The 12,090-nt window shown below is 44.5% G+C and overlaps 1 protein-coding gene across 10 annotated transcripts in view; it reads right to left on the bottom strand.

Annotated features, from left to right (window-relative positions):
- Positions 1 to 12,090, bottom strand: part of KAT6B (lysine acetyltransferase 6B) — a 340,449-nt gene that overhangs the window by 327,416 nt on the left and 943 nt on the right. For 5 of the 10 annotated variants that reach the window (XM_063958654.1, XM_063958661.1, XM_063958663.1 and 2 more), the window contains exon 2: positions 9,237 to 9,312. The exons of 1 other annotated variant lie outside the window; for it this stretch is intronic. The gene's annotated coding sequence lies outside the window, so the exon portion shown is untranslated. Of the gene's footprint in view, positions 1 to 7,483; positions 7,544 to 7,864; positions 7,916 to 9,236; positions 9,313 to 10,275; positions 10,374 to 12,090 lie in introns of all 10 variants that reach the window. 4 more of the 10 variants (XM_063958656.1, XM_063958659.1, XM_063958655.1 and 1 more) reach the window with 4 other exon arrangements.

The raw sequence follows: 12,090 nt of genomic DNA, 5'->3' as shown, positions 1-12,090 counted from the left end.
CGATCAAAGAAACGGACATGTTAATCAATGGCAGGGAGGTATTACTATGAGCTTTCACATTTATACATATACTAATCTGTATGCCACATTTTGGATATTTTATTTACAAGCTATACAGCTTGCTAAAAGCGGTCTGTGACTTTCCTTAATAGCTCACTATTAGGCTTTCATTTACAGATACAGTCACAATTAGAAATATTCTGCACTTTGCAAAAAGCCATCACAGAGCTGACGTATGCTGTAGCAGCAACTACAGCTGCTTATAAACACTGGCTACCCTGACAAAAGGATGCTGTAATAATAGATTTTTTCCTAAATAAATGAACAAAAAGCTGGATAGCAATCTAATATAGATGACACAGGAATACTGGTTTCTTACTGTAAATTTCAAAAGCAATGCTGTACTGGGGCAATATGGTGTATTAGGAGCAAAGCTGCAGTAGGGAGTGTTAAGTGTCAAAAACAAGTGATAAGCTGCACGTATGATAGGTATCTTGCAGTTACTGTTAGTTTGGTACTAGATAACAGCCATTTGTAACTTTATAAACCTGCAGAAAGGGAAACAGACAGAGCAGAAACACAGGATAGACCCAAAAATAAGAATTTACTTACCGATAATTCTATTTCTCGGAGTCCGTAGTGGATGCTGGGGTTCCTGAAAGGACCATGGGGAATAGCGGCTCCACAGGAGACAGGGCACAAAAGTAAAGCTTTTACAGGTCAGGTGGTGTGTACTGGCTCCTCCCCCTATGACCCTCCTCCAGACTCCAGTTAGGTACTGTGCCCGGACGAGCGTACACAATAAGGGAGGATTTTGAATCCCGGGTAAGACTCATACCAGCCACACCAATCACACCGTACAACTTGTGATCTAAACCCAGTTAACAGTATGATAACAGAGGAGCCTCTGAAAGATGGCTTCCTAAACAATAACCCGAATTAGTTAACAATAACTATGTACAAGTATTGCAGATAATCCGCACTTGGGATGGGCGCCCAGCATCCACTACGGACTCCGAGAAATAGAATTATCGGTAAGTAAATTCTTATTTTCTCTATCGTCCTAAGTGGATGCTGGGGTTCCTGAAAGGACCATGGGGATTATACCAAAGCTCCCAAACGGGCGGGAGAGTGCGGATGACTCTGCAGCACCGAATGAGAGAACTCCAGGTCCTCCTTTGCCAGGGTATCAAATTTGTAAAAATTTACAAACGTGTTCTCCCCTGACCACGTAGCTGCTCGGCAGAGTTGTAATGCCGAGACCCCTCGGGCAGCCGCCCAAGATGAGCCCACCTTCCTTGCGGAATGGGCCTTAACAGATTTAGGCTGTGGCAGGCCTGCCACAGAATGTACAAGTTGAATTTTGTTACAAATCCAACGAGCAATCGACTGCTTAGAAGCAGGTGCACCCAACTTGTTGGGTGCATACAGTATAAACAGCGAGTCAGATTTTCTGACTCCAGCCGTCCTTTAAATGTATATTTTTAAGGCTCTGACAACGTCCAACAACTTGGAGTCCTTCAAGTCGTCTGTAGCCGCAGGCACTACAATAGGCTGGTTCAGGTGAAACGCTGATACCACCTTAGGGAGAAAATGCGGACGCGTCCGCAGCTCTGCCCTATGTCGAATGGAAAATTAAATAAGGGCTTTTATAAGACAAAGCCGCCAGTTCAGATACTCCCCCGGCCGAAGCCAGGGCCAGTAACATAGTCACTTTCCATGTGAGATATTTCAAATCCACATTCTTTAGTGGTTCAAACCAATTGGATTTGAGGAAATCTAAAACTACATTTAGATCCCACGGTGCCACCTTAGGCACCACAGGAGGCTGTATATGCAGTACTCCTTTGATAAAAATCTGGACCTCAGGGACTGAGGCCAATTCTTTTTGGAAGAATATTGATAGGGCCGAAATTTGAAACCTTAATAGATCCCAATTTGAGACCCATAGACAATCCTGATTGCAGGAAATGTAGGAAAACGACCCAGTTGAAATTACTCCATCGGAGCACTCCGCTGCTCGCACCACGCAACATATTTTCGCCAAATACGGCGATAATGCTTCGCGGTGACTTCCTTCCTTGCCTTTATCAAGGTAGGAATGACTTCTTCTGGAATGCCTTTTCCTTTTAGGATCTGGCATTCAAACGCCATGCCGTCAAACGCAGCCGCGGTAAGTCTTGAAAAAGACAAGGACCCTGCTGAAGCAGGTCCCTTCTCAGAAGTAGAGGCCACGGATCATCCGTGACCATCTCTTGAAGTTCCGGGTACCAAGTCCTTCTTGGCCAATCCGGAGCCACTAGTCTTACTCCTCTTTGCCGTATAATCCTCAATACCTTTGGTATGAGAGGCAGAGGAGGAAACACATATACCGACTGGTACACCCAATGTGTTACCAGCGCGTCCACAGCTATTGCCTGCGGATCTCTTGACCTGGCGCAATACCTGTCCAGTGTTTTGTTGAGGCGAGACGCCATCATGGCCACCATTGGTTTTACCCAACGGTTTAATAGCATGTGGAAAACTTCTGGATGAAGTCCCCACTCTCCCGGGTGAAGGTCGTGTCTGCTGAGGAAGTCTGCTTCCCAGTTGTCCACGCCCGGGATGAATACTGCTGACAGTGCTATCACGTGATTCTCCGCCCAGCGAAGGATCCTGGCAGCTTCTGCCATTGCCCTCCTGCTTCTTGTGCCGCCCTGTCTGTTTACATGGGCGACTGCCGTGATGTTGTCCGACTGGATCAACACCGGTCTTCCTTGAAGCAGAGGTTTCGCCTGGCTTAGAGCATTGTAGATTGCTCTTAGTTCCAGAATGCTTATGTGAAGAGACTTTTTCAGGCTCGACCACACTCCCTGGAAATTTCTTCCCTGTGTGACTGCTCCCCAGCCTCTCAGGCTGGCATCCGTGGTCACCAGGATCCAATCCTGCATGCCGAATCTGCGGCCCTCCAATAGATGAGCCTCCTGCAACCACCACAGAAGGGATACCCTTGTCCTCGGCGACAGGGTTATCCGCAGGTGCATCTGAAGATGCGACCCTGACCATTTGTCCAACAGATCCCTTTGCATGGAATCTGCCGAAAGGGATTGCTTCGTAAGAAGCTACCATTTTTTCCCAGGACTCTTGTGCATTGATGTACAGACACCTTTCCTGGTTTTAGGAGGTTCCTGACCAGGTCAGATAACTCCTTGGCTTTTTCTTCGGGAAGAAAAACCTTTTTCTGAACTGTGTCCAGAATCATCCCCAGGAACAGCAGACGAGTTGTCGGCATTAATTGGGATTTTGGAATATTCAGAATCCATCCGTGCTGCTTTAGCACCTCTTGAGATAGTGCTAAACCCATCTCTAGCTGTTCTCTGGACCTTGCCCTTATTAGGAGATCGTCCAAGTATGGGATAATTAATACGCCTTTTCTTCGAAGAAGAAATATTATCTCGGCCATTACCTTTGTAAAGACCCGAGATGCCTTGGACAAACCAAACGGCAGCGTCTGAAACTGATAGTGACAGTTTTGTACAACGAACCTGAGGTACCCCTGGTGTGAGGGGTAATTGGAACGTGGAGATACGCATCCTTGATGTCCAAGGATACCATAAAGTCCCCTTCTTCCAGGTTCGCTATCACTGCTCTGAGTGACTCCATCTTGAACTTGAACTTCTTTATGTACAGGTTCAAGGACTTCAGATTTAGAATAGGCCTTACCGAGCCATCCGGCTTCGGTACCACAAAAAGAGTGGAATAATACCCCTTCCCTTGTTGTAGAAGAGGTACCTTGACTATCACCTGCTGAGAATACAGCTTGTGAATGGCTTCCAAAACCGTCTCCCTTTCTGAGGGGGACGTTGGTAAAGCAGACTTCAGGAAACGGCGAGGTGGCTCTGTCTCTAATTTCAACCTGTACCCCTGAGATATTATCTGCAGGATCCAGGGATTTACCTGCGAGTGAGCCCACTGCGCGCTGTAATTCTTGAGACGACCGCCTACCGCCCCCGAGTCCGCTTGCGAAGCCCCAGCGTCATGCTGAGGCTTTTGTAGAAGCCGGGGAGGGCTTCTGTTCCTGGGAAGGAGCTGCCTGTTGCTGTCTCTTCCCTCGTCCTCTGCCTCGTGGCAGATATGAATAGCCCTTTGCTCTCTTATTTTTAAAGGAACGAAAGGGCTGCGGTTGAAAGGTCGGTGCCTTTTTCTGTTGGGGAGTGACTTGAGGTAGAAAGGTGGATTTCCCGGCCGTAGCCGTGGCCACCAAATCCGATAGACCGACCCCAAATAACTCCTCTACGCATCGCCTGTCCACTGTCGTGTCCATAAAGCTCTTCTGGCCGAAATGGACATAGCACTTACCCGTGATGCCAGTGTGCAGATATCTCTCTGTGCATCACGCATATAAAGAAATGCATCCTTTATTTGTTCTAACGACAGTAAAATATTGTCCCTGTCCAGGGTATCAATATTTTCGATCAGGGACTCTGACCAAACTACCCCAGCACTGCACATCCAGGCAGTCGCAATAGCTGGTCGTAGTATAACACCTGCATGTGTGTATATACCTTTTTGGATATTTTTCATCCTCCTATCTGATGGATCTTTAAGTGCGGCCGTCTCAGGAGAGGGTAACGCCACTTGTTTTGATAAGCGTGTTAGCGCTTTGTCCACCCTAGGAGGTGTTTCCCAGCGCTCCCTAACCTCTGGCGGGAAAGGGTATAAAGCCAATAACTTCTTTGAAATTAGCAGTTTTTTATCTGGGCACCCCACGCTTCATCACACACGTCATTTAATTCTTCTGATTCGGTAAAAACTACTGGTAGTTTTTTCACACCCCACATAATACCCTGTTTAGTGGTACCTGTAGTATCAGCTAAATGTAACATCTCCTTTATTGCCAAAATCATATAACGTGTGGCCCTACTGGAAAATACGGTTGATTCGTCACCTTCACCACCGGAATCAGTGCCTGTGTCTGGGTCTGTGTCGACCGACTGAGGCAAGGGGCGTTTTACAGCCCCTGACGGTGTTTGAGGCGCCTGGACAGGCACTAATTGAGTGTCCGGCCGCCTCATGTCGGCAAACGACTGCTTAAGCGAGTTGACGCTATCCCGTAATTCCACAAATAAAGGCATCCATTCTGGTGTCGACCCCCTAGGAGGTGACATCCTCATATTTGGCAATTGCTCCGCCTCCACACCAATAACGTCCTCATACATGTCGACACACACGTACCGACACACAGCAGACACACAGGGAATGCTCTATACGAAGACAGGACCCACTAGCCCTTTGGGGAGACAGAGGGAGAGTCTGCCAGCACACACCAAAAAGCGCTATATATGACAGGGATAGCCTTATGATTAAGTGCTCCCTTATAGCTGCTTTTATATTAATATATTGCCATTTATTTTGCCCCCCCTCTCTGTTATACCCTGTTTCTGTAGTGCAGTGCAGGGGAGAGACCTGGGAGCCTTCCTGACCAGCGGAGCTGTGACAGAAAATGGCGCCGTGTGCTGAGGAGATAGGCCCCGCCCCTTTTTCGGCGGGCTCGTCTCCCGCTATTTAGTACATTTAGGCAGGGGTAAATATCTCCATATAGCCTCTGGGGCTATATGTGAGGTATTTTTAGCCTTTTTAAAGGTTTTCATTTGCCTCCCAGGGCGCCCCCCCCCAGCGCCCTGCACCCTCAGTGACTGCCGTGTGAAGTGTGCTGAGAGGAAAATGGCGCACAGCTGCAGTGCTGTGCGCTACCTTAAGAAGACTGCTGGAGTCTTCAGCCGCCGATTCTGGACCTCTTCTTGCTTCAGCATCTGTGAGGGGGCCGGCGGCGTGGCTCCGGTGACCATCCAGGCTGTACCTGTGATCGTCCCTCTGGAGCTTCATGTCCAGTAGCCAAGAAGCCAATCCATCCTGCACGCAGGTGAGTTCACTTCTTCTCCCCTCTGTCCCTCGTTGCAGTGATCCTGTTGCCAGCAGGAATCACTGTAAAATAAAAAACCTAAGCTAAACTCTCTAAGCAGCTCTTTATGAGAGCCACCTAGAATTGCACCCTTCTCGGCCGGGCACAAAAATCTAACTGGAGTCTGGAGGAGGGTCATAGGGGGAGGAGCCAGTACACACCACCTGACCTGTAAAAGCTTTACTTTTGTGCCCTGTCTCCTGTGGAGCCGCTATTCCCCATGGTCCTTTCAGGAACCCCAGCATCCACTTAGGACGATAGAGAAAAGTATAAGTAATAAAACAGAGGATACTTATCATTCAACCTATAAGTACCCAAAACATAATCCCACCTGATCACATAACCCCAATAAACAACCCCACCTAATCACATAACATTACTTTAAAAGTTTTACTGAAGTAAAAAATTGTTCACAGTTTGTGCAGAGCATTAAGTTAGAGGGACTGGTCCAGTTCTGTATCAGCAACGCTTATACCTTTTAATCAGGCCCAACAAACTTCACCAGCAAAGCGTGCACCAAAAATTAACAAGCATCGTTAGCAAGGCAACTTGTGTGCATAAATATCATTGTTTTTATGCAGAAGTATACATTACTTTTATTTTGTCTATCACTCATACATTTATTTTGTCTAGCGCTCATGTTTTTTAAGTTGGGTATAAGTATCTCAAAAGAACATCCTCCACCTAATGTAACTGTTAATGCTCCATGCCATGGATCCTATATTTTGGGAAGATTCCAACCAACCAGTGTTACCCCTTTGTGCACTGTCTACAGGAAGTAGGTAAGATGTAAATATCACTGCATCAGTTTATAGCAGGGAAGCTGACTAGCTAGCATTCATTCAGCATGTGTAAAGGACCCCATACACTACAACGATATGTCCTGAGGCTGAAGTCGGAGGCGATTTCCCTTGAACTCTCCCAGGAGTGGTTCCATACGATTTGGTACATTTTGCATGCGATATATTGTATGCGATCCCAGCCATGCCTGCGGGAACCAACATATCACGAATGCAGCAATAACGATCTAGGGGAGCCGATCCGACCCTCACGGGAATGTGCATCGGATCGGAAACACCTCCAAAATGCCCGATGTCACCCGATATATCGGCCCGAATGCCCGAAATTGGGCATTATCGTTCTAGTGTATGGGGCCCTTATTAGAAAATAACTAGTTTGGGAGAAGAGAGATATTATGTTATTAAGAGAAAAAAAAAAACAAGTTTCAGGCTTGCAGGCATAAACGCAGAACCACCCGTTTCTGAACCACTGCTTTTCTAGTTATTTTGGTCAGTTATAATACAGGTGCATATGTGCAGTAGTGTAACCCACAGCATCAGGCCCCTGCTGTGATTAGATCGCATCACTTTGATCCAATCCACCTGCTTATTGCTTGTTTTGAGACATCATATTATTTCCCCTTATGTTGAAGTCAAGTAATGTGATCACAAACTATTGTGTACCTACTTTATTGTGCATCTTTGTTATGTTTCAATTGAAATAAAAAAGACATTTATTTTAAAAAAAAAAACTATTGTGTACCTTCACATAAGAATTGTGTCTGTCTAGGTTAAGCAGGTGTATGTATTCCCTTCTAACCACCTAAATGAGCAAGCCAAGAAAAAAAAGTCTCAGGGATTAAAATACAGCAAATGACAGTGATAAAGACAGGCTCAACAGCTCCAACACATTCAGGGCTGTGTCAAGGTTGTGGGAAGAGGATCAATTTATGAGATTGTTACTTTTATGAGGTGTAATAAAGTACATACTTGAGTGTTGTGGTTTCCTTTACATTTGGGTGTCTAGCCACTAAGCAACACAGGGTGTGACACAATCACACAGCTTCTTTTCCCCCCTCTGAAGATTTTTTGCAAAGATTTAAGTTATCGACTAGGACCACTTGGTGTATCACATGCAACTTACCTTAATGACACTTTCATTTTTCATGGACGGCGTCTAAATGGGCAGCACACACTGATGTAAAATACAGTGGAAAATAATGTTATTGCTGTGGCTTATGCTAACAATTCTATAGTATATGGCAGTGGTTCCCAAACTTTCTCCAATTATGGCGCCCTAGAGTATCAGCATGTTTTCATGGCACCCCTACGATAAAAGATTTTTACTGATAAATTTGGAAGCAAAATAATTTGCCGACCTGTCATTCTTAGATACAGTTATGTGGTACAGTTGTGCTTCCGATTGTCCGCATGTTTTATGACTGGCAGCCATGAGCACTGGTTGACTATATATAATGTGATTTGATCCTCGACCACCAACCTGAAGCACCCCCGCAAAACCCTCTCAGCACCCCAGGGTGCCTAGGCACACAGTTTAGGAAACACTGGTGTAGAGTTTCCAAAACTGTGTCACTACAGTACAGATCGTAAGGATATCCATGCTTGAGCATAGAATAATTAATTCGTACCTCAGCCAATTGGATTTAACCATATGGAATCAAGCATGGAGGAAATCCTTAAAACCTGGACTGTAATGGCGGAGTTTTGGAAACTCTGCTATAGTACAAGGAAAATAGTAGTGCTTGCACATTTAACTGCCAGCTCCCAGGGTATTCAGGCGTATTAGAGGTCTAGTTAGTTATAGAACTTCAATATACCTAGACTCTATTCATTCTTATTCAACTTTGTGCAAACATGTCGATTTGACCTCTTAAAATTAAATGTTCTAGGTATAAAAAAAAAAACTAGATGCCTAATACAGAGTTTTCAGCTGTAGTTGTTGCCGCACTGTGAGCACAAAAACAAAAAAATGCATATACTGAATGCAACACTGTATGCATTATCACCATTGTACCGCCTTTATCTATACGCACGGTTTGGTACTTATCCTCATGTATTAAATTCTTATTTTTCTATAAACTGTAATCTAGCAGGTAGGACCATCCCACCTCTTTGTCAATGTTTCAGTGCCCTTTATTGCGGGGGCACTTTCATGTGGATCCTGCAGCACTCGTGTAGACTATACTACATATACTGTGCGATAGTTTCATAGCAGTCATCAGTGAGCTATACTTGCTGCAGAAGGGAAGAACTTGTCTACTAGATGCATTATTCCACAAACTTTTAGAACAGAAAAAATAAATATCTATAGAACTGTTATTTCCCTATGACACTCAGAATGATGGAACTACCTCTGCTTTGTTACTAAAATGAGGTCACAGGAACCAGGAACTCACCCACTGTATATATGTTATTTGCTATAGGTAGTGTAACTAAACAAACATCAACAAGGTCAACGGTGTGCTTACTTTACACAAAAAGTGATTAAGGCATACCTTGACCTCTGATGTCTTTCTGGCTGCTTAACCTGCAGATGTAAAATCCTTCTGCAGTGCCAGCAAACACCACATTCTGAAACCAAACAGAAATTGATAAGTACACATAAAACACATAACACAAGATATTTCACCAATAAAAAGATGTGTACCATTACTTGCATTGAATCAGAAAAATCACTGTAATTAAGGACTCCTTTAGGTGAATAAGATCAATCATTTCTTAAGTATTTGAGCAAAAATATTTACCTTACCCTAATGCATACACATGTTTTTTCTTGGTGGACATACAAGATAACCTTTGAAATTCTAACTCTGTACTGTAAGATCCTGGTTCACTGATAAACTACTATTGTAAATGCAAGTGCTGTTAAATTATCACTATACTTTAACACCCACATTCTCCAAATTCCATATCACAGTATGTGATTCCTTTACAGGAACGGATATTTCGGCCTATAATCTTATAGTACCAAAACCTTATTCCAGAGTTTCCCTAACTCCACCATAACAAACCAGGTTTTAAAGGATAGCCATGCACAGGTGACTTAATAAGTACCTTCATTTGATTTAACTATCTGGACTCAAACACGGATATCAGGAGAGTCTTAAGAGAGGAGGGGGCCCGTGTGCACACTCCGGTTGGGCTCCCTCCTCTCCATGGCACCATAGGCTCCGGCAATATGCCGGAGTATACTGTGCACGCGCAGGTCTCCCAAAACATGGCGCCCGCCATGTTTTGGAGACAAAAGTCCAACTGCGCTTGCGCAGCGGCCATTTTTTAGTTTTTTTGCCGCAACGGCTGCCGCTGCAGCGCCCGGCGGTGGACATCGGAGAGGTGAGTATGAAAATATGGGTGCAGTGTGTGCGGTGGGGGCCCCCCCTGGACTCAGGACGTGTGCACCGCAACCATGATAGAAATGCCAATGATGGATATCCTTAAAACCTGACCATTAACGGGAGAGTTTGGGAAACTCTGCCTCAATCAACTATCATTTTTGTTTTAACAATTTTAATACTTAAAAATATGTTTCCTTACCATGATGCAAATAACCGATCATGTGCATTTTACCTCAACAATGCAGTAACAGTTTTTTCATATATATCACTGTTCACTGAAAGAAGGATCTGCACATGCTGAAAAAAAAAAAAAACTAATCTTATAAGATCAGTTGATGACCTCAGACATATACAATGGCGGCCATTAGGAGACCAAATTTTCTATGCTGCCTGATTTAATCCAATCAGACTTTTGCTTTTTCTGAAGTAACTACAGGAGGGGGAAACAGTGTAACCTCGAGCCAATTTAGGGGTTCATTCCGAGTTGATCGCTCGCTAGCTAGTTTTAGCAGCCGTGCAAACGCTATGCCGCCGCCCACTGGGGAGTGTATTTTAGCTTAGCAGAAGTGCGAACGCTTGTGCAGCTGAGCTCTACAAAAACAGTTTGTGCAGTTTCAGCGTAGCTCTGAAACTACTCAGCGCTTGCGATCACTTCAGCCTATTCGTGTCCGGATTTGACGTCATACACCCGCCCAGCGAACGCCGAGCCCCGCCTGCGTTTTTTCAGACACGCCTGCGTTTTTGCAAACACTCCCTGAAAACGGTCAGTTGACACCCAGAAACGCCCCCTTCCTGTCAATCTTCTTGCGGCCGTCAGTGCGAAGAAAAACTTTGCTACAACCTGTGCACAACCACAACGGGCTCTGTACCCGTACGACGTGCGTGCGCATTGCGGCCCATACGCATGCTAATAAATGCCACTTTTTCACCTGATCGCTGCGCTGCGAAAATCAGCAGCGAGCGATCAACTCGGAATGACCCCCTTAGTCTACAAATACGAAAGTGGTAGACCAGATGTACAGTCACTCACGTCCACCTTTAGAAACAAGCACAAGACTAGCTTTACTATGAGCCATTACTTCCTGGATATTTGCAGTTACTATAGGAATCCCATGTATACTTTCTTGCACGGTTAAGTAAACAAACATTGCCTTCTTCTAATTACAATTGCCATCCTACAGGATGTTTATAATATTTGGCAGACCTGGTTTGTTTTCATGCACTAAGCAATCCTACCAACATTTTTTCTTCATAACAAAATAAATGCTGTGAAATTAAATGAAAATATGCCTTAGTATACAGTAACCAGACACTTGGATTAGTACTTGTACAGCTAACATGACAAAAAGTAGTGAAATATATATTATATAGTTGTTAAAAAGCAAGCTGATTCAACTTGGTATAATGTAATCCCTCACCATACATTATATGGATATTAGAAGTCAAAGTGCTTAATTAAATTAAATGTGATGTAAGATCGCACATTCTGGTGCAATGTACAGTGCGTACAAATACCTCCACATGAGATAATATTGTGGCATTTCCTGCACAGCACTATAGGGCTGTGAGGTAAAATGCACAATTTAGGGGCGATATAAGGTGCCATTACCAGCGTTCAAATGCAGCAACAACGGCCCATTGCACCAAATTGACCAGGTTCAAGGGCATGGTCATTTATAAACATATAATAATTATCCCTGATAGTTTACAGTAAGAGGTGCATTATTCATTAGAATATACACATTGTCCTAACAAACACTGGAGCAGTAAAACGAGACAGCAGGGATTATATATATGCACATAGTAACAGCACTTGTTTGTCACAGTTGAGGTGACTACACTGGAAATTGGGCTTTCTAAGGAACACAAATAAATACTGCTCATTCTCCCCCCTCCCCAGCTGCCATAGGGCAGAGTGAAAGCTGTAGACCTGCTGAACTGTATACAGAATACACTTGGAGCCCCCAAGAGGCAGAAACAGAGAGAACAAGTGAATGTGATACATAGAGCTCCC

This window comes from Pseudophryne corroboree, chromosome 3 (assembly GCF_028390025.1).
Source record: "Pseudophryne corroboree isolate aPseCor3 chromosome 3, aPseCor3.hap2, whole genome shotgun sequence".
Classification (NCBI taxonomy): Eukaryota; Metazoa; Chordata; class Amphibia; order Anura; family Myobatrachidae; genus Pseudophryne; species Pseudophryne corroboree.
The sequence above is the reverse complement of the archived record's forward strand: the minus strand, read 5'-3'. Positions and strand labels throughout refer to the sequence as shown.